The 21,958-nt window shown below is 39.9% G+C and overlaps 1 protein-coding gene across 4 annotated transcripts in view; it reads left to right on the top strand.

The window, feature by feature from the left end:
- Positions 1 to 702: 702 nt before the first annotated feature.
- HECW2 (HECT, C2 and WW domain containing E3 ubiquitin protein ligase 2) overlaps positions 703 to 21,958 on the top strand; it is a 350,566-nt gene continuing 329,310 nt past the window's right edge. For 2 of the 4 annotated variants that reach the window (XM_054566698.1, XM_054566702.1), the window contains exon 1: positions 1,601 to 1,722. The gene's annotated coding sequence lies outside the window, so the exon portion shown is untranslated. Of the gene's footprint in view, positions 801 to 867; positions 943 to 1,600; positions 1,723 to 21,958 lie in introns of those variants that run through there. The other 2 variants (XM_054566699.1, XM_054566700.1) reach the window with 2 other exon arrangements.

The following is a 21,958-nucleotide window of genomic DNA, read 5'->3' on the forward strand; positions in this document are numbered from 1 at the left end:
AATGAATTTCTGGACCAATATTCCTATCTCAGAACCAGTCAATGTGGTCTGAAACACAGTAACTGGCCAGTTCTTAAGCGTGAGGGTGGGAGGTGTCAGTATCCTGGAACCACAAAGACTCATCGGCGAGGGGAAAGGGTAGTGATATAAATCCGTTAGCAGAGAAGGTCGGGGGACGGGAGGAGATGAATACTAAGAACACATATTCAAAAATCCCCAGATTACGGATGTGCACTTTTCTTTTGCGGAAAATGTTTTTGGACTTTCTTCATATGGCTATAGCTGTTAAACTGTAAAATCTAGTACATCTTGCCTATATCTGGATAGATACCACGCGTAGGGGGCAATATTCTTATATTTCAGCATTTTTACTCTTTCCCTTAAGTCGGACTGGGTCAATGAAGATGCTACAGAAGAAGCAAATAGGAACCTTAGTGTATTAATACAGTAAAATTTTGAATTTTAGTGCCCTCTTTAGGCAACGTAGTTGAGCGTTTTCAATAATCCATTTTTAATCGTGACCACACCCCGTGTAGGTGACATGGGTATTACCGTCTTGCCCTTGTAGTTGGGGAAATCGAGGCATAACACCCCTCCGTTCAGCTCTTCAGTCGGTTTAGGGAGAGTGCTGGGTGCATGCTCTCGGAGGGTGTCCTCCCTCCTCCGCGGCGCCTTTCAGAACCCTTCGGCGTCGCTGGAGAGCAGCTCCGGATCCTCTGCAGCCTCGGGATTCGTCCTCCGCCTAGGCTGCACCCGCCCCACTCTCCCTCACCTTCTTCAGGAAGGTCCAGCTGGCCAAGGTCTGGCTGTCTCTCCCGTCCTCTTCCCGCCACCCTTCCCTCGTCCCCGACGTGCAGGAGGCCCCCAGCCAAGCGCCCAGCTGGGAGGTGCGGGCAGATGCAGCCGAGGCGTCTAGCGGGAGAGGCGCCAGCGCCGCCGGAGGTGAGCGGGCCGGACCCTTCGCTCCCCAAGGGTGGGAGCACAAGGGTTGGGGCGGGCGTCCGGCCCGCCAGGCTGGAGGAGGGTGGCGGCGGGAGGGAGGCCGGTCGAGCCGGCAGGGAGCGGCGACAGAGGGAAACGCAGGAGGGCGGCGCGCTCTTCGTGGGAGACGCCTGGAGAGCCGGCGGCGGCGAGCCGGGCGCTGCGGGACCGCTCGGGGACGCGCCGCGCCGGGGCCGCCGAGCTCCGCTGTGCCCCTCGCGAGGCCGGGGGACCCGGACCCCCGCGCTCTCCCGAGCGCGGGCGGGAGACGTGGCTTCGCGCGTCCCCGCCGCCGCCACTGCTGAGTCGGCACAATCGGCGGATCGCGCGGGGGGCGCGGCGTAACCCGGGGGTGGGCGGCGGCGCCGAGCTGCCTGAAGAGCGCCGAGTGTCGCGGGGATCGAAGGAAGATGCCAGCACAAAGGCGAGCGCAGACCCAGCCCGCTGCGGAGGGCGGCGGGAAGAGCCGCTGAGGGGCGCGCCGGTCGCGCTCTGCTCTGGCGCCTTGTCTCTGTGGTCGCTGCTCGGGTCGCGGGGTCGGGACCGCACCACACGGTCCCTTGGCCCTTTGGCAACGGCTGCCGCAGCCAGGAGCTGCATGCGACGCGCAGCGGTGCCCCCGGCCGCCTGCTTTCCCCGTGGCGCTAGCGGACCGGCCGGAGGGCACAGGGGCTGCGGGTCCGGTCGACTGCGGGGGCTCCCTCCCGCCCCGCGGCCCCATCCCTGTCTGCAGAGCCCCGGGTGAGTGCGCGGCCGGCGCCGGGCCCTCGCGCCGCAGGTACTGGACATCGGGAGGAGGCTTTGTTTTCCTCCCTTGCGCTCCAACGCGGTCATTCATTTGACATTTTGACTTCCGCTGCCCTAAAACGCGGGCGAGAGACACTGGGACGTGTCTCTTGGTCTAGTTATCCCGGGGAGCTGAGACTTTTGGGTCATTTGAGCATCACTTGAGGGAGCGGAGGTTTCATTTCCTTTTTGACTTGGGATGTGTTGTGAACATCCTCCGCTGGGGCTTGGGGCCTGGAGGAAACTGGGGCTGCAGATTTAGACGTAGACGTCTACGAGGAGGTGCAACTGCAGAGGGCTGGCTCTTCCGTGCCGTGTCTTTCTCTCTGTTAGCAGTGCTCGAGTGTTTTTCTTTGATAATTATTATTAGCTTTAGGAACATCTTTACAGGCACCTTTATTTCCGTTAGAGTTGGGAGTCTTTGGAGGCAATGCAGGGAGCTCACGGAGTTACAAGGAATCAATAGATCTTAAACTTGGAGAAGGCAAACACCAGTGGTCGTCCTAGGTAAAGGTGGACGGTAGGCAAATCTCCCGGGAGTCTTTAGCCTTTCGGGTATGTTTCTCCTTTGACCGTCCTAGAGTCAAGCAAACTTGGAATGCTCATTGTACTGACACCTTTTTCAAAGTGTGAAACTTGTCTTTTCTTGAATAGTTTTCTGTACTTGGTCATTTAGGGAAAGATTTTAACATAATTAGTAGAGCCCTCCAGCAGACCTGGTGAAATTCCATGTATTTGTTTGTCTTATGAGTATGATTTTCTTTTTACTATTTCTCCTGTTCCCTCGGGGGTTCATTTCTTCGTTGCTTAGAGAGACCTACCCCCACCCCCCATAGATGACTGTATGTTCTGAGAGGTTATCTTTAAAATGACACTCACATTACCTACAAACAAAGGAGGATCAGTTATTAGGCTTACCTTTGGAGTTATTGAAGCAAGAGGCCTAATTTGGATGGGGATATTATTAATAGTGTGAAAATCTGGAGGCTGCTAATCTATTTGGTCATCAGAAGATTCCTGCAGGGATTGTTTATATAGCGTGGGAGACAGATGGCATCCCTAGCAGACAAGAGAAGCCCAGAATAAAGGGTCATTGTAGTCCTCAGAAATTATCCACTTCACTGTGGGGAGGTGGAGTAGGGTGGGGTAGCCGGTAGAGAAAACATAATTTTGATCAAAGGAAACATTATAACCTTACCATCCAGCAGCCAGACTAGTTAATTTCTTCTTTCTTTGTACATTTAAAAAGTCACAATTAACCTATTTGTTTTGATTATTTTTTTGACACATTTTGGCCTCATTTGTGATTATGTGAAGCAGTTTAAACAGTTATATTAACAAAAATGTCTTTGAATTTAATATTATCATACCACTTATTGGGGTTACAGTCATAACTTTCCTAGCTCTTGTTCATTGCAGTAAATGACTCTTTGGACTCATAGTTTCTCCCAGCTGAAAGAACTTTAATGCAACTGCATTAATTCAAAAGGAGTTTCAAAAGGACCATCTCCATGACAGGTGGTTCCCTAACTCCCAGCATTCTCCCCTCCCCCAACCATTGCCTCCAGCACAGCATTGAGCAGCCTTTGGCAATGAATCTTTATGAATGACTCGGAGTCTACGAAGAAATCAAAGTCATTGGGAACATTTGAGATAAGCCAGCTGGAGCTTTTCTGCTCCTACCACCAGGGTACATTGTTTATGTGTTGCAGATTGCAACTAGATTACAAAATTGGTCTTTCTGAAAGTGAGGGAAAAGATTCCAGTAAATTAATATTCACCAGACACAGGACTACATTAAATAAAGAACATGAGCAATGTTTGACCCTTCTGAATAGAAAATATGGAATAAAAGTAAGCAAGCATTGGCTCTATTTAACTTGGGCAATGTGATCTTGGGAGAAAACATATTTTCTTTCTCTTTTAGAGCCTTTCCACCACTGAAGCTAAGGTTCTTCCCTGTAGTTGAGAACAAATGCTATAGCCTTTCTTCTGGATGGTGGTGTTCTGCAGGAGAGGTGGCTTTTGGGCTGTGTCCAGTTTCAGTGAGTGCTCTGTCATCAATGAAAGGATCTAACATTCCAAATACTTGTTAAATCTGTGGCTGATGCCTGTGTACCCTCTTATCAGGTTGTGAAGTGTTCCTTTAAGAGGAACCTGAGGCTACATGCCTGGGGCTTACTGGAGACCTGGCCTGGATCCGAATTCTAACATGTTACTGCCTGCTTTCTTGAGTAAAAATGGAACCAGTTTTGCATGGTGTGTTTGATAGGGAAATTTCCAGCTCCAATGTGGAAAGACAGGCCTGGCATGAAAGAGAGAGGACTGTATTTGAATTTTGGTTGACCTAACAAGAGGCAGAGGCTGTTTCTTTACACTCAGGATGCCTTTTGTACAGGGATGTGAATGAGGGACTAGAAGGGTGACCAGACCTTCTGGTTTGCCTGCAGCAGTCCCAGTTTATTTCTGTTGACCTATCTTATCAAATTATGAAATGCATTCCCTTTGGATGATATATTGAATAGTCATTTTACATGTTAAGGGACCTCAACTATTTACTTTACCACCCTCTCCTGACTTCATGTTCTGAGTCTTGCTTTATTTCAGTCTTTTATTGTTAAATGCAAAGATAAGAAAGGTAAAAAAATGCATATAGAAAAATAGCAAGGAATAATAGGGTAATTGCTTGCTTGTCATCTATTTATACGTAGAAACACATATACATATACAATCTACAAAATACATACATATACAATAAAAAGGTTATATCCTTAAGTTGTTAAGTGTCTACCTTGGCTCTAAGCCTATGTTATTATTGTCTTCAAGAAGAATAAAAGTTAACACTTAAGCATTTACCTAGGGCTGACACAAATAGGCACAGCTTGTGTAACTCAGGAGAGCAGCTTCAGCGAAACCTATTTGTTGACCTGATGAGCGTTTGGCTCCAGCAGATATGAATGCAAGTTTCAAGATCTAGTGTTGGGTCCAGTTCTTCGATGTTTACTGAGAGTTCAGAACACAAGTATTATTGTAAATACTCGACTCCGCATTCTCCTAGTTTCTAAGCTCTCTGGGCTACAAGCATAATAGAAGAGCCTTTGTTTTCTGTCCACTCTTCTGACTCCAGTCTTGGGTTTGAGCCTCAGCTTTTGATGCAGAGGGCTTGCGGAGGAGAACTTGCTGAGCCTGCTCAGCATGTGAAAATTCTTGTAGGGGTTTGAGATTGTGCAGGTGACCTGGCGGAGGTTTGGGTTTCAAAGCTAGGTCTACCAAGCTTGTAGCACCTAGTTCTGCAACAATTGCTGTGCTCCTTTGACAAAGAATTACCTGTTTCTAATAGTTCACTTGCAGTGGTGGCCAGTAGGTGTTATAATTATGACTGTCACCTTTTCCATGCCCACTTTGTTAAAATCCTCAAAAGCTTTGTCGGCATGCCGGAATAAGAAGAAATCTGTATATTTCCTTTATATTGCATTGGCCAAAAGTTTGTTTAGTTTTTCCATAAGATGGCTTTATTAGTGCTTAGTTGTCTTTAACTTCAAAACAGTTTTGTTAGAGTGTATTGTGACAGCTGTCATAAAAGCGTGCATTAAAAAAAAACTTATCAAAGTTAATGAATATTTATGTAGCCATTTTAATATTGAAGATGGAAGAAAATAAGCATCGTTTTCAGTGTATTATACTTTGTTGTTTCAAGAAAGGTAAAAACTTAACTGAAACAGAAAATAAAAAGAAGGTGCTGTGACTGATCAAATGTGTCAAAAGTGGTTTGCAAAGTTTCTTGGTATTATTGACATTGTGGCTAAATAATTCTTTGCTATGGGGCTGTCTTATGCATTGGAAGATGTTTAGTAGCACCCTGGCCTCTACCCACTAAAAGCCCATAGCAGGAGATAGCCGACATACCCAAAATATCTAAATCAACACATTCATTGGTGAAAATGAAAAATATGTCTTTTATTTTATGGAAAAGACTAAAAACAGACTTTTTGGCCAATCCAATATGTAGGATGACTATGTAATTTTTGTCCAGACAAGGACATTTTTGGGAGTAAAAGGGAACATTAACTGGAAGGAGCACCAGAACAAGAACTATAAACAGGGCTCTCCCATGAAAACTATGAAGTGCAGTTGTCTTAACTATGACCCAAGTCATTAGCTTTTCTATGATGAATACCCATATGATAGGAAAACGTCCTTAGCATCTAGATTTGTTCATCATGTATGTTTCTGTGTGTGCATGCATATACATATATGTGTATATGTATATGTTTATAGAAACATTGATCATGTATCTACAGATATGTATATTGTGGCGTTGAAATTAACTAGTTAAGAGAGCCTAGTCATTTGGAAAATTATGGCCTTCATCATTTGTCTTATAGATTGACTTTTTAACTAAATTCTCTGCAACCAGCCTTTCCAAACTTTAATTCATTTCCTCACCTGTGTAGTTCTAATACTGATCTGTTGGTACAGTTCTGTTTGTATGTACCAGATCTCCATTTTCTGTTTAATTCCCACAGACAATTTGGTGGAAAGAAAAACAATTAAAAATCTCATTCAGTCATTCCACTACTATTTATTGAGCACCTTCCGTGAGTCCGTCTCTGGTCTAGGTACGGGGGATATATCAATGAATAAAACAAAGATCATGCTCTTGTGGAGTTTTCATTCTATTGGGAATGGAAGGGTGGGAGTGGGAGACAGAGGATGAATCAAATAAGTAAATTATATAGCGTGCTAGAAGGGGGTACGTGCTTTGAAAGAAAAAGAAAGTAGAACAAGATAAATATGGTTGAGTATAGCCTTCATGGTGAAAGGGACTTTAACGGAGACTTAAAAGGAGGTGAGAGGGGTTGCTCATGCAGATACCTGAGGAGGGGTGTTCAGGCAGAGGGAGCAGCCAGTGCAGAGGCCCAAAGGTGAGCCTGTGTTTGGATATGTTCAAAGATTAGCAAGAAGCGTGCTGAGGTGGAGTGACCGGGGCGTGGAATTGGAGATGGGGTCAGAAAGGTGTTAGAGGAGTGACATAGCGTGTAGGGCCATGAGATATGAGAGTAATTAGAATTTTAGCGGAAATCCCATTATGTTCTTAAAACTCGTAATATTAAACACTTTGTGCCATGAAAAACTGCACTGGGCAGTGTAGCTTACATTACACACAGTATACTTTACCTTTGTTAATATACTTTTTATGTCATTTGTTTATTGTTTATTTGTTAAAAATACCATTTTTTTTGTTGTTTCTGGTCTTTAATTGTATCCTCATTTCACAAAAGAAAAAGATTAGTGGCTCAAAAGCAGTTCATTGAAGAGAGAAAATAATGATGAAAACAGTGATGTAAATGCTATAGTTCAGTATGTCATAAACATACTTGGAGAACTGAACTCACTGCAAATATAACATGTGAATCTCTATGTATAAAAACAAGGGAATCTGTGGGAGTCATGATTTCAAAACAGTAACTGAAGTTGAAAAGTGCAAATGAAAGTATGATGATGACTGTCTCAGAGCTGTTTACTATACGGCTTGCTGTGCATTTGCTCCTAAAGCCCCACTCATTGCCTGCTATAAAACCTTGTCTAGTAATGGCATGAAGCCATGGATGTTTTGGTGTCATTTTCAAACAAAGCACAGTGGCTTCTCTGTTATACCATTGCAGTTTTCCAGAGCAAGCACACAATAAAGCTTCCCATTACAAAATTAATGCATTATATTGCTAAAGGTAGATAAGAGACTAAAACTCTAGTGGCCTCATTAAAGATCCTTGTAGCAAAAATTAGAATGAGTCATATTATTGAAGAGACACTTGGAAAATCATCTGGAAAGTTAAAGAGAAACATTATCCTTCGAGAGAAACCAGAAGTTATTGACGGAATTCCTTTGTCAAATGACATGGTTGGCTGTTGCATAATATCAGTGGAGTAAGAGTGTGAAAGAGCGATTACTATCAAGTACATGCCAGCAGATATTTCACTTTATGGTTGGACGAAGCCACTGGTGTCACGCAGAGAATGAATCAGCTGTTGGCATTTGTTCAGGGGGAGTGCTTGGTGATGCTTTGTTCATTTGTCACTGAAAACACGTGCTGTAAGGGAAGAGATTTTTCTTTTTGTTAAGCATTACTCTGAAACTGGAAAAGTTGCTTAGGAGGCAGGCCTGGCAGAGTACTAGTTTCATGCTCAGATAAGAAGGTGATGGCTTTGTGAAGAAAAGAAGATGTGCCTAGAAGCCAATCCACTTGCTGCTCTGTTCCCCAAGAAGAGAGTGCCTTCCGATCTTGAGGAAATACTAAAAGAAAGAGGGAAAAACTGGATACAGTCAAATTGTGGTCCCTGAGGATCTGTATGAGTGTGCAAAGTGACAGGCAGAGTATAAGACCTCTCCATGCAGATGTGGACTGGCTGTTTGGGGAACTGCCCTCACATAATATGTTATCTGTGGAGTAAGAGAAATGTTTCTTCACAGCAATGATTAGAAACGATTTCTCTTATATCAAGTGGCATACCTCAGTAGTATACTCTGCGCACAGTGAACCACGTCAAGGACAGGAAGGGAAGGAAGACTTGTTAATAAAACATTCTACCCGACTCTTGGCACTCAGAACAATTTTTGTTAAGAGTTGGAGGTCTGCATTGGCCATAATGGGTTAAGTTGGTAGTATTTTCAGGAATGGGCAGTCCTTTAAATAAGTATATTACTTCTCTGTGACCCATTGGCAGGACAGGAGCACCAAGAAATAGAACTTCGATCCAAAAATTTGACGGGAACAGTACAAGTGTATGCCTGGTATTTGAGAGCATGTAGAGAACCATGGTGGGAGGAACCTAGGCTTTTAGGGTTTTGCTTTAAGACATGGGCTGGCTGGCAGGGGGTATAGGTAGAAGGAAGAGGAGAAGTCTGACAAGTGGACAGGGCCTTTCTTATGCTTTCGCTTGAGGCTTGGCTTTATTTCAGACAAATGGACTCGATACTCAGAGGTTTTCAGGACATGGTCTGTGTTGCCCCCAACCTGACCTAGAGAACACAAACAACCTCTAGTGCTCTTGGGTTCTCTTTGCACAGGCCTCCCTCCCCCTGCTTCTGTTCTTTCGTTCTCTCCTTCTTTGAGCCATTGAGCTGGCATCTTTAGACTAGAAGAAGCTTTGAGAGCGCATTTCTTTTCTCTCCCCGGCTTTAGGGCAGATATATGTGCTCTCCAGGGAGGTCTCTAGGGGAGGCAAGCTCTGCTTCTTGCTCAGCTAACCCACTACAATGTATCATATCCAAAGATAACACATATTTAAATTCGAGCCCTCATTCTTCAATAAAAATCAATTTTCTTTTTTAAAATCTAAATAAAGATGGAGTTACTGTCCTTGGTTTAATAACTTTTCTATAGTGATGTCCTTTATTTACTTCTAGGATAGAAGCCATTCATGCATTATTCATTGAACAAACATCGAGAGCCTTGTATGTACCAGGCTCTATGCTAAATGACAGGTATAAAAGAAGTTAATAATTAGACATGGCCCTGCCCAAATTAAATGGAGAATCTAGTAGGAAACAGGCAACGAGGACATGATAAAGAAATATATAATTGCTAAGCAGATGTGGCACAAATACTTACATTTGTTAAATCTGGGTGATGGAAAGAGGATTGGCTCTTCTTTCATTAACTTCTGAACTATGGGAACTTATGATATATTTTTGAAATATTTCATAAATGAAAAACCATAGGTGGAAGTGTGGTAAGTGCTCTGTAGAAGGGGACTTTGATAGAGAATGGAGTGTAACTGAAACTTCCTTTAGACAGAGTGGTCAGGGAAGCCCTGAAGTGTAATTCATCACTTGCCTGCTTGAGAGGGATGAGGATGCTTTGGGCAGGGTTCAGAGAAGAATCACAAAGATGACTGTTGGCAGCGTTGGAAACAAGACCTATGAGAATGGTCTCCAAGGACTGGGGGTGCTGAGTAGCAGTAGAAATTAACTGGATGCATTGATTTAGGCTATTGTTTTCTCCAGTTTATAGGGACTTTCACACACACAAATTTTCTTCACTCATTTCCCATGGTACACAGCAGGCAAGGCAAATGAGTCAGGTTAGAATTACAAGTTAGAGGAAATGCAATTTCTGTTCTGCAGTTGAGGAAAAATTGGAAAGGACCTAAGAGTCAAGCTAGTGCAGCCTTCCTCTGAAGAAATACCTCCTTACTGTTCTTAATAGGTGGTTGTGAAGTTCTTAGAAGATTGTTTCTATGCTTTCTAAACTCAGAATGGGGTGGCGGTGAGTAGGGCACTCTGGTTTACTTTAATTAGGCAGGTCATCTTTTCTCTTTAATTCTCAGACAAGGACATTTTTCATTGTTTTCAGAAAGAGAGAGAGAGGGAGAAGGAGGGCAGGGGGTGGGGTAGGAGGAGAGAGAGAGAGAGAGAGAGAGAGAGAGAGAGAGAGAGAGAGAGAGAGAGAGAGAGAGAGAGAGAATATGATATGAATTGATTGGCTGCATTTTTGTATGTGCCCTTACTGGGGACTGAACTCTGCCCTGAAGGGAATTGAACCCATGACCCTTCTTCGATCTATGGGATGACGTTCCAACCAACTGAGCCACACTAGCCAGGGCAGCAGGTCTTCATTTCATAAACACCCTGGACTCAGCTCTGCCTCCGTACTTTTACCACAGGAAGCACTTCCCACCGGGAATGCCCACCAATTCTACTTACTCATCCAGGATCCGTATCTCCATTGCCTTTCCTAGATACAATAAAAAAAAAACCCAGTAGTTTTCATCATCTTTTCTCCATCTTACCCTTCTGAAGAATATGACGTTCCTAAAAGTAAATGCAACTTCCTTTGTTAGTGATTGACAGCAACAGTGGGGATAGAGTGAGCACCGTAATTTGGGGGTGGGTAGAGAGAAGTGTGTTTAATTTGACATCTTCCCACACATATACCCTTCATGCTGATGTGGGAATCACTAATTTATAGCAATTAAGGTCTGCTGCTGTAGGTAGTACACTGCTTATTTTGTTTCCTGTTAGTCTTTTTTTTTAGTAGTCAGAGTGCCAACTAAGCACTCTGAATATATGGAAACTTGGCCAACCCCTCTATATAATGCCCAGAGTGAATATACAGTAATGAATGCCTAATGGCTGAAGGAACCATCTGTTTCTTTCTCATGGACCACAGTGAAAGGCTATTATTTATATAAGTCAGATATTAAGTTGGCACAAATGCTAAAAGATTAATATTTTTGTAGTTTTAAATGGCAGAAAATCAAGTCTTGGAGGTCTAATTCATTCAAATAATTCTCATCTCAGAAACCTCCCTCCTCTTTTGTAAGTTTTCTAACTTCTTGCTATTCAACGTGTAGTCCACACACCAGCAGCATCTGCACCACCTGGGAGTTTATTAGAAATGCAGACTTTTAGGCCCCATGCCAGACCTACTGAATCAGAATCTACATTTTAATAAGATCCCCAGATGTGTTGTATGCACAGTAAGTTTGAGGAACAGTTTTAACTCAGGGTTCAGGAATTTAAGAGGGACACTGATCCTCAAAGAGAAGTAATCTAGAAGTGATGATTTCATTGGTCGGTGGATGAGATCCTCAGTGCTCCCTGCCATGTGGCCTGGAATTACGCCATTTCTTTGAGGAGGTTGCAGGGCCAGAAGATGCCGCTGTAGGAGTGCCCTCGAATGGCTGAGTGAGTGGGTGAAACTTAGATGTTAGGCAAGATGGTGATTACAAGGTGAAGCAGTTGTTGGAGTGAGAAGCTAGGAGACTGTGGCAAAGGCAGAGGACATGGCCATGTGACCTAAAACCAAAGATAAGGGAGGAGGTCATCGCTTTATGATTGGAAACAACTTCGAATTCTCGGGACTTGGATTCGTCTCCCACCCAACCCCTCCAGAGGCAGCAGGTCACAGATAAAAGCAGCCGGCGTGCTGTGTGCGGAAGCCTTGTGAAGTGGGGAAGGGCATGGAGAGGCATTCTTTGTCAGAGGGCAAAGATGTGTCAGCACTCGGCTCGCCCTGTTGTTGCCACATCGGAACTGGGGTCCAGCATGGCCAGATCTTTAGATTTTTCAAATAACACTTAATATGTAAGTTTGTGTGTAAAACACCTCTTGAGTGTAGTATGTTGGTAATGAAAATGCTGTTAGAACAGTGCAGGCCAGACAAAATTCATACGTTGCCTGCATCTGTTTTCAAACCCTGTTCTGGAGCAAGAAAACATGTCAGGTGCCATGACTACCTGGCTTTCTTAGTGCAGGGCAACTAATACAGGTGGAAGGAAGCGTGTCAGTTCTGGTAGGGGCTGTTTTGGATATTTACTAAGTAAAAGAAATAAAAAGTCATAAACAAAGGGAGCTGTGCTTGCTTTGATGACGTGACTTAAAAGATATATGAGGTCTGTCCAGGAAAAATCCAGCCATTCTTAATGTAACAAGAATGGTAGGGTAATAGAGAACAGGTTAGTCAGGGCTGGGAGGCTAGACCAAAACTTGGACCTTGTGCTGCGAGTGAAGTGTGACTGGAGATAGAATTTAAGTCAATTTAGCTTTAGCATCTGGTTGTTGATTTGAGTAACTGCTAATATTTAAAGTTTGTTGGAATTGGGCTTTTAAATATAGTTTGTTATGTTAAAATTAACAATTTATATATTTTGAAAGTGGAAACTAGGGAAAGGAATCAAAATTCTTTCCAAAGGCGCATTGTTGATTATATTTCTTGTTAAGAACAGAATTCCTCATGAGTCAGGACTGTTGTTATTTGTCTTTGCATCCACAGCTTTTCTCACAGTCTGGGTCAGGGAATGTTCGTTGACCTGAAGTGATTATAAAACAAAATACAATTTATTTTCTCTTTTGGTAAGTCATTCTGTAGGTATACTTTTTCCTTACTGATTTAAAAAAAAAATAACAGCTTTATTGAGATATTTAATACCATGATATTCACCGTTTTAAAGTATATAATTCATTGGGATTTAATATGTTTACAATGTTGTGCAACCATCGCCACTGTGTGATTCTAGAACCTTTTCTCATCACCCTCAAAAGAAATCAGTGCCCATGAGCAGTCATCCCCCCAGACCGTGAGAACCACTACTCTGCTTTCTGTCTCTATAGACTTGCCTATTCTAGACATTTCATCTTAGTACAATTATATAATATGGTGTTTTTTGTGTCTAGTATCTTCCACTTACCATGTCTTCAAGGTTGACACATAGTGTAGCAGGTATCGGTACTTCACTCTTTTTTCTAGCCAAACAAAATTATGTTGCATGGATATACCACATTTTGTTTACCTGTTCATCAGTTGATGAACATTAGAGATGTTCTCACTTTTTGGCTGTAATGAATACTTCTTCCGTGAGCATTTGTGTAACAGTTTTTGTGTGGATATGTTTTAATTTCTCCTGGGTTTACATCTTGGAATAGATGTACACCCAAGTGTACATCTTGGAGTAGAATTGCTGGGTCATATGGTAACTCTACATTTATCATTTTGAGGTTCTGCCAAACGGTTTTCCAAAGTGAGTGCAACCATTTTACATTCCAATCAGCAATGTATAAAGGTTCCAATTTCTTTATATCCTTGCCAACACTTGTTATTGGTTTTCCTTTTTGATGATTTTAGCCATCCCAGTGGATGTGAAGTAATATTTCATTGTGGTTTTATTTTGCTTTTCCCTAATGACTAATAATGTTGAGCATCTTTTTGTGTGCTTATTGGCCATTTGTATATATTCTTTGGAGAAATGTCTATTCAAATTCCTTGCTAATTTTAAAATACAGTTATTTTCCCTGGCTGGTGTGGCTCAGTGGGTTGGAGTATCGTCCCACAGACTGAAGGGTCATGGGTTTGATTTCCCATCAAGGCACATACCCCAGTCATGGGTTTGATCCCCCCAGGTTGGGGCGCATACAAGAAGGCAACCAATTGGTTTCTTCCTCGGACTGATGTTTCTCTCTCTCTCTCTCTACTTCTCTCCCTAAAAAGCAATGAAAATAAGAATTTCCTTGGGTGAGGATTAAAAAATAAAATAGATTTATTTATCTAATTATTTTTATATTGTAAAAATTCTTTTTTTATTCAGGATTCTGGACCCTTATGAGATATATGACTTCAAAAGTTTCTCCTATTTTGTGGATTGTCTTTTCACTTTCTTGATAGTATCATTTGAAGCACAATAGTTTGTAATTTTGATGAAGTATAATTATATATATTTTTTCATTTTTGTGCATTTGATGTCATACCTATCCTTTTTTGTCTAATTGTTCTATCCATTATGGAATGTGGAGTAATGACATTAATAACATCTCCAATTATTGTTGTAAATTGTTTATTTCTACTTTCAACCCTTAGTTTTTAGTAATATATTCTGCAGCCTTATTGTTATGTACACATGCTTATAATCATTATTTCTTCCTATTGAATTTATTCTTTTTTGCTACAAAATATTTTTCTTTCTAGTAACAATTTTTTTTGGTTACTGTGTGCATGATTTATCTTTATCTTTTTACTTTCATCCTTTTTGCTCTCCAAATCTAAAACATCTTTTATATAGCATATAGTGTATCATTTAAAATACCATGTATGTATTCTGACAATCTGTGTTTTTTTATAGAGGGTTTATTTATATTTAATTACTGATAATCATGTAAGATGTATGTTTGCCTTCTTGCTATTGGTTTTCTGTAGGTCTTATATTTTTTTATTTCCTGGTTTCCTCCATTACTGTCTTGTCTTGTGTTAACTATATATTTTCTCGTGTATCATTTCAGTTCTTTTGTTGTTGCTTTTCTGGAGGAGAGAATTTTCATTGGCCTGTATTTCACCATTCTTGATGATATGACTATATATATATATATATATATTTTTTTTTTTTTTTTGAGTTCTTTTTCTTAGTGGCTGCCCTGGGTATTATAATTACTTCTTAATGTAAAACAATCTAGTTCAGATGAATTTCAGCTTAATTTCAAAAGTGTATAAAAATTTTACTCCAATAAAATGTCTTTCCTTATTTTATACATTATAAGCCTATCACTGCACTTTTGTAATTATTATGTTATGAAGTTGTCTTTTAAATCAGATAACAGAAAATGATTATAAACAAAAATACATTTATATGTCTTTTACATTTAACTGTGTAGTTAGCTTTACTGATTCTTTTTTATTTCTTCCTGTGGATTTGAGTTAATGTTTGGAGCTTTTTTCATTTCAGCCTCAAGAAATCCCTTTAGCATATCTTGTAGGACAGATTTGGTAGGGACAGGTTCTCTCAGGTTTTGTTGACCTAAAAATTTTTTAATTTCTCCTCCACTTTTGAAGGGTAATTTTATGGATATAGAAGACTTTTTTGTTTGTTTGTTTCAATGTTTTCACTATGTTGTTCTACTGCCCTCTGGCCTTTATAGTGTCTGATAAGAAATAAACCGTTAATTTTACAGAAAATTTCTTTTATGCGATAAGACTTTTTTCTTCTGGCTGCATTCAAGTTTTTTTGTGTGTCCTCTGACATTTTGACTGTGATGTGTTTTGGTGTGGATTCTTTTCAGTATATCCTACTTTGAGTATGTTGAGCTTCTTGAATGTATAGATTAATGCTTTCATCAAATTTGGGAAGTTTTTGGCTATCATTTTTTAAATATTTTTTTCTGTCCCTTTTCTCTCCTGGGACTCCCAGTATGCATGTATTATAAAGTTGCTGGTGTCCTACAGGTCTCTGAGACTGTTAAATTTTCATCTTCACCATCATCATCATCATCATCATTATTATTTTATTCCTAAAACTGGATAATCTCAATTGGCATATCTTCAGGCTCACTGATTCTTTCTTCTGCCTATTTAAATTCAATATTGAACACCTTTAGAGAATGTTACATTTCAGTTAATAAAATTTCCAACTCCAGAATTTTTGTCTGGTTCTTCTTAAAAATAATTATCTCTGTTGATAATTATTTTTGATATTCTCTATTTGATAAGAAATTGTTTTTATTTTTCTTTAATTCTTTAGACATGGTGTCCTTCAGTTATTTTAATATATTTATAATAGCTTTCTTAAATCTTTGTCTAGTATGCCCCAAATCTGGGCTTCTCAGGGATGTTTCTAAAAATTAAAAAAAAAGTTTTAAATTAAAAAAATTAAATTACAGTTCACTTTCAATATTATTTAGTATTAGTTTCCAGTGTATAGCATAGTGGATAGACAATCAGATACTTTAAAAAGCATTCCCCTCCATAGTTCCAGTACCCACCAACAGTGCACACCCTTGCTGATACTTGGTGTTTGTTGATACATTGATGATAGCCATCTGACAGGTGGATGTGATAGCTCATTGTGGTTTCAATTTGCATTTCTCTGATGATTAGTGGCATTGAGAATCTTTTCATATGTCTATTGGCCATCCATATGTCCTCTTTGTCAGGGACGTTTTTTGATTGACTGTTTCCTATGTACGGGCTATATTTTCTTGTTTATTTGTGTGTGTTATAATTTTTTATTTGAAAAGGGACATTTCAAATAATATAACATGGTAACTCTAAATCAGATTTCTCTCCCTCCCTGGGATTTGGGGTTGTGTTTTTCTTTGTTGTTATTTGTTTGTTATTTGTTTGTTGACTGAGTTTTCTGAATAAATTCTGTGAAGGCTATACATTTTTTGTCACATGAGGCTAATGAAGCCTCTGGTTGGTTACCTCAGTGGTAGGCTGATGCTTTGAGAGACACTTCCTTAAATGACTTGGAACAATAAATAAGTCAGTCTTTGCCAAGAAGCTGTATGTACATGTTTGGGCACACCTTCAACAATCAGCCAGGCAGTTAACAACTCTGCCTTAGCTTTTCCTCCCTGTTGAACAGAGTCTAAATGTGAGCCAAAAGTGAGAGAGTATGATCTTGGGTATTTCTTGGTGCATATGGCCATCTAAATTCTAAGGAATAGGTCAGAGCTTTGCAAATCCTTTTCGGACATCTTATTCTCCAGATATTACTTTTAAGTTTTGTTGCCAGCCTGCTTTTGGCTCCATCTGGTATTGCTGCTTGAGGCATCTGCAGTGTTCAACAATTGCAGGTGATTGTTTTCAACAAATGCTGTGAGGATAGAGCTTTTCCTATTGAGTGAGCTCTGAGGGAGGTCAGAAAAACACAGGCCCTGAAAATAGGCTTTTCCAGAAAACTGGCAGGTCAAATAGTGACAATTCTGTGGGATAGGGCCTTTTGGGGAAACTTGTCACCCATTCTGCCCTCTCTAGTGACAACCTGAGTGCTGGTTTTCATAGTTACTGTGGGAGCAAGCATGGAAATAGGGAAAACAAAAGTGTTACAAAGCCCACTGTTCTTATTGAGACTAAGTCATTTTAGTGATTAAATTATCTTTACAATGATCGTAAGCCTTTGTTATTTTTCAGAGTTGTGAAAAGGTTGAGTTTGACAATCTTTGCCAATGTTCTGTTTGCTTTTATGGAGGAGCATATTTCTGGAGGTCTTTACTGAGTGATTCCAGAAGTGTTTCTCCTTTGTAGTGAACTTTACAACTGTCCGCTACTCTTGTGATGTTGTATTTGATCAGTTTCTCTCTCTTTTTTGTTTTCTTGCTTTCTGTCTTTTCAAAAAGGTTTTAAAACATAGTTTTATTAACTTTTATCATCCTTGTTATTTCTATTTTTCTCACCCCTCCAACAGGTACATACCTAAAAAATTCATGTGTAGATTTAAAATTTTAATTGAGGTGAATATATAGAACAAAAAATTTACTGTCCTCATTAATCATTTTTAAATGTACCACTCAATAATATTAAGTATGTTTACACTTTGTGCAACCAATCTTCAGAGCTTTTCATTTTGAAAACTGCAATACTGTATCCATTTAACTTCAAGTCCTCATTTCTTCCTCCCACTATCTTCTAACAGCCACTATTCTATTTTTAGTCTTTATGAATTTGACTACTCTAGGTAGCTCATGCAAGTAGAATCATCTAAGAACATACAGTGTTTGTCTTTTTGTGACTGGTTATTTCACTTAACAGAATGTCCTCAAGGTTCATCCATCTTGTAGCATGTGCCAGAATTTCCCTTTTTTTAGGCTGAAAATAGCTGTTGTCTGTATATACCACATTTTGTTTATTTGTCCATCTATAGACAATTGGGTTGCTTCCATATTTTTATTATTGTGAATAATGCTGCTGTGAGTATAGGTGTACATGTATCTCTTTGACGTCCTGCTTTAAATTCTTCTGAGTATGTGATTGGTTTCTTTTTGTTTTGTATGGAAACATCTAGAAATATTCAACTTGTTAGTCTCAAAAAATTGGTTAGTAAACTTAATGAGTTTCTCATATTTTGCTATATATTACCTTATTCATTAGATACAACAAAGAATTATTTTCCAGTTTTTCCCAGACATAGATATTACCTCACTTGTTCTCCCATTTTTAAGCTGGTAATGTTTAAAATTTTTTAAATGACTTAAAGCCATATCAGGGGTTAAGAAATGAGTAAATTTAAAATTAAATGGAATCTGATGATTCCCATTTAAAACTGTTAATTATTGTTTTATTATTTTTTGTGTATCTAAATATAAAGAAAACTATAGGATGAGAATTGCTGTAGTTCTTTGAAATAAGAAACCAGCATAGCATTTCGTAGTCTAAATTTCACAGATAAATGAGTAGGCTATTGGGGAAATATATTTAAGGATAGAAAATAACGGGTTCAGTCACTGAGGCAGGTGTGAGTGGCTATATATTCTCTGTACATCTTGGGAGCAAACTCAAATACCTGTACTATGTTTACAGGTAATATAAATCTGTAAAGCATACTAGGTATGAATTATGACAAATTGGACCTCACATGCACTTTCTAAAGGGACAGGTGCCATGAACTTCTGCCAGATTATTCCTGCAAGATGTTAGATTTGCTAGGTTTTCAAGAAAATTCAGAAATTGACATTTTTATGTACAATCTCCTTACTTTAAAAAGCAGGTGAACAATTTTAAAATGTAAATAAAATGTTGTGCTGCCACTCAACAAAGTTTGCAAGCTGATTTATGAGTGTAATTGAAGTCAAGAAATTTATGAATTCAGAGGTAGACAGTTTGACAGATACCACGCAACTGATAAGTTTATGATAATCAGAGAAAATGGTGAAAAATGATTATGATAATAACATCTCTAGTTGGAAAGGACCGTAAGGATCTCTAGTATATCCATTTCATTTTACATTTAAGGAAACAAGATCTTACAGAGTTAAATGACTTTCCATGTTTACAATCATGTCTATTAAGACTTTTGGAATCAGGCAAAACGAACTAAAGGGTAACAATGCCAGGTCCTCATTGTTAAAATACATTTGGATCGCCCTTGTGGTCTTATTAACAATACCTTAGGTTTATATAGAACTTTTCCACGTGCTTTCATATATGTCATCCCCCGTGATCATCACAATCACAAATTATAGATGTTATTCTCATTTGGCAAAAGAAGAAACTGAGGTCCAAAGAAGTTTTGGGACTTGCGAAAATTCACACTGCTAGTCAGTAATAGGTAGTGTGCTCATTGTAATTTCTCCCACAGCCTGCAATGCTTGAGAGTAGTAATTACGTTTGGCGCAACAGGCACAAATGGGGACGTCCTTGGTAGTTTGGGATATAAAGTCACTTAATGATAGAACTGATATATGGATCTGGTCTCTTTATTTGTATTGTAAACTTCTATCATGAATGAAGATAAGTAATATGACAAAAACAAAGGTTTCCTAAGGAAAAAAATACGTGAGTGCTAATCACACCAGAAGGATAAAAATGTACTATGCAGAAAAAGTAGACAGGAGGCATTTCTTGGGTAACTTTTGGTGTTTTATCAAAGAGAAGATGACATATGGGACAGAATTTTATTTCCGTATTTTTTCTTAGATTAAAAAAAATTTTTTTTTTTAAAATTAAGATGCTGTTTCAGGCTCTTCATTTTTTTCCATTTAACTTTATTCTTAACTTCCAGTCTTTATTTTGCAATAAGTGGGGGTTGGTGAAACTAAGTATTATGAGATTTTAAGTCAGCAGCACTGAAACGATTTTAGGAACTAAAGTTTCACATAATAGGAATACAAAAATAACTACCATAACATAGAACATTTTTATTGAGATATATATATGCAAGGATTATAATGACTTTCCAGTTTTAAAAGAAAACATGCAACTTGACCTTACATGAAATTCTAACAAATTTTTAGCTGAATTTGGAATTGAAATAAGTGAAGCAAGTATGCAAAATCTTCAGTTAAAACAATTAAATATTTCTAAAGGATGTCTGAAATGATGCATTTTATTGTTTTATTTTTAGATATGGAATATTAAAGTGATATACAAGCTTTACTGGATAACTGTGGTATATAACTTTAAATACATGTTTTCCTCCAACAAATTTTGAAGGAAATAAAATATTCCACTTTTCAGTTTCTAAAATGTGAGGTTTTATTTAGTGCTTTCTGTTTAATTCCCATTGAAGGAGGGATGAAACTAATTTATAAAGAGATTCATTAAGGCATCTCACCATTGATATTTTTATTGTATAAGGTAAGGAGGCCTCTGACTTTTGCTATAGGATGTAATTAGTTCCTGGGTTTCTTTGCGACAATGGCCTATATCAATGTTAACTAATTCTGGCTGAACACCCGGAATTATAGAAATACCCCATTTCTGCATTTTTCATCTACTTATTTTAGAGCATGTTGTCTGGCTCCCTTACAGGTTGTCTTAGGTGACAGATTTGCTAACTCTTTTACTATGACAAACAAGGGTCACTGGTTTATGACATTTTTCGGGTAGCAACATCTTTTTTGTTACCTAGCACCCAATTGCTAAGCCAGTGCCTCATTTTATATTAAAATAATATCAGCACCTACTTCTGTTACCAATTTTATGATTGGGTGTGAGCTGAGCTAGTATAATAGATACTTCCCTAGAGCACAATGGCCCTAAAAATAAAATGTTTCTCTCTAGTATTTTCCCTAATATTTCTCTCTTATTTTTGTCTGAGGTAGTATTTTGGAAAAAACTTCAGCCTGTCCTTTCCTTCTGTGAGTTGCCTTTACTTTCACACAGAATACTTCACTTCTGACACTTCTGGTCACCGCGTGTTGGAGGCTTTTCCCCAGCAAGTGATTCTCTGGGGCACCATATGGGTGTCCTACAATTTAGCTCAACTCTGACACCACCCACCTGGAGATAGTGTCAGATCCCACAGGTTAAACGCTCAGTCTCACAGAGACACTGCCTCCCACTTTAGGTAACAATTAAATGTAGGAGGTTCCCAAGTTACCCACAGCTTCTGTACTTCTTGGCTAGTGGCGGTTCCCTTGATAGAGCTGCCCACAGAACTCAGGGAAATATTTGTGTGCATTTACCAGTGTGCCAGAGGATACAGATGAGCAGTCAGAAGAAGAGATACATGGGGAGAGGTCTGGGAGGATCCTGAGTGCAGGAGCTTCTGTCCCCGTGGAGTTGAGTGAGTCACCCTGCCCAGTATGTGGATGTGTTCATCCACCTGGAAGCTCTCCAGACCCCGTACTATGAGAATTCTTAGGAAGGCTTTATCAAGAAGGCATGATAGATAGATCATTTACTCCATTTCAGCCCTTGTCCTTTTTAGGAGAGTGGGGCGTGGGGAGGAGGCCTGAAAATTCCAAGCTTCTAATCACGGCTTATTCTTTCTGGTGACGAGCCCCACCCATGAGCCAATCACGAGCCCGCTCAGAGTTGCCTCATTAGTACAAAAGGATGTTTGTGTCACCGGGGAATGACCAGGGTTTCGGGAGCCTGTGTCAGGAACAGTGGGCAGAGACCAATATATATTTTTTCTATTATTTCACCGGTAGACGTAGTCCAGGGTGGATAGGCTCATCGAGCACTTTTATTTTGTTCTGTTGCTCTGCCATCCCTTAGGGTGCTGTCACCATCTGCATGGTTGAAGCGGCCTCAGTCCCATGTTTGCGTTCCAGCCTGTGAGAAGAGGGAGAAGCACACGACAGGAAGGTGCACGTATCACTTCGGCTCATTTGATAGCAGAGTTCACCAATGAGAACCACACCAAAACTGCAAGGGGGGCTGGCAGATGCATCCTCTAGATCAGTGGGCATACGCTCAGCTAAAGAAAGCAATGTCACTGGGGAAAAAGGGGAGACTAGATTTGGGACAGTGCTTGA

The sequence above is a fragment of the Pteronotus mesoamericanus genome, unplaced genomic scaffold (assembly GCF_021234165.1).
Source record: "Pteronotus mesoamericanus isolate MK-2021 breed Mesoamerican mustached bat unplaced genomic scaffold, CSHL_Meso_final contig_179, whole genome shotgun sequence".
NCBI lineage: Eukaryota > Metazoa > Chordata > Mammalia > Chiroptera > Mormoopidae > Pteronotus > Pteronotus mesoamericanus.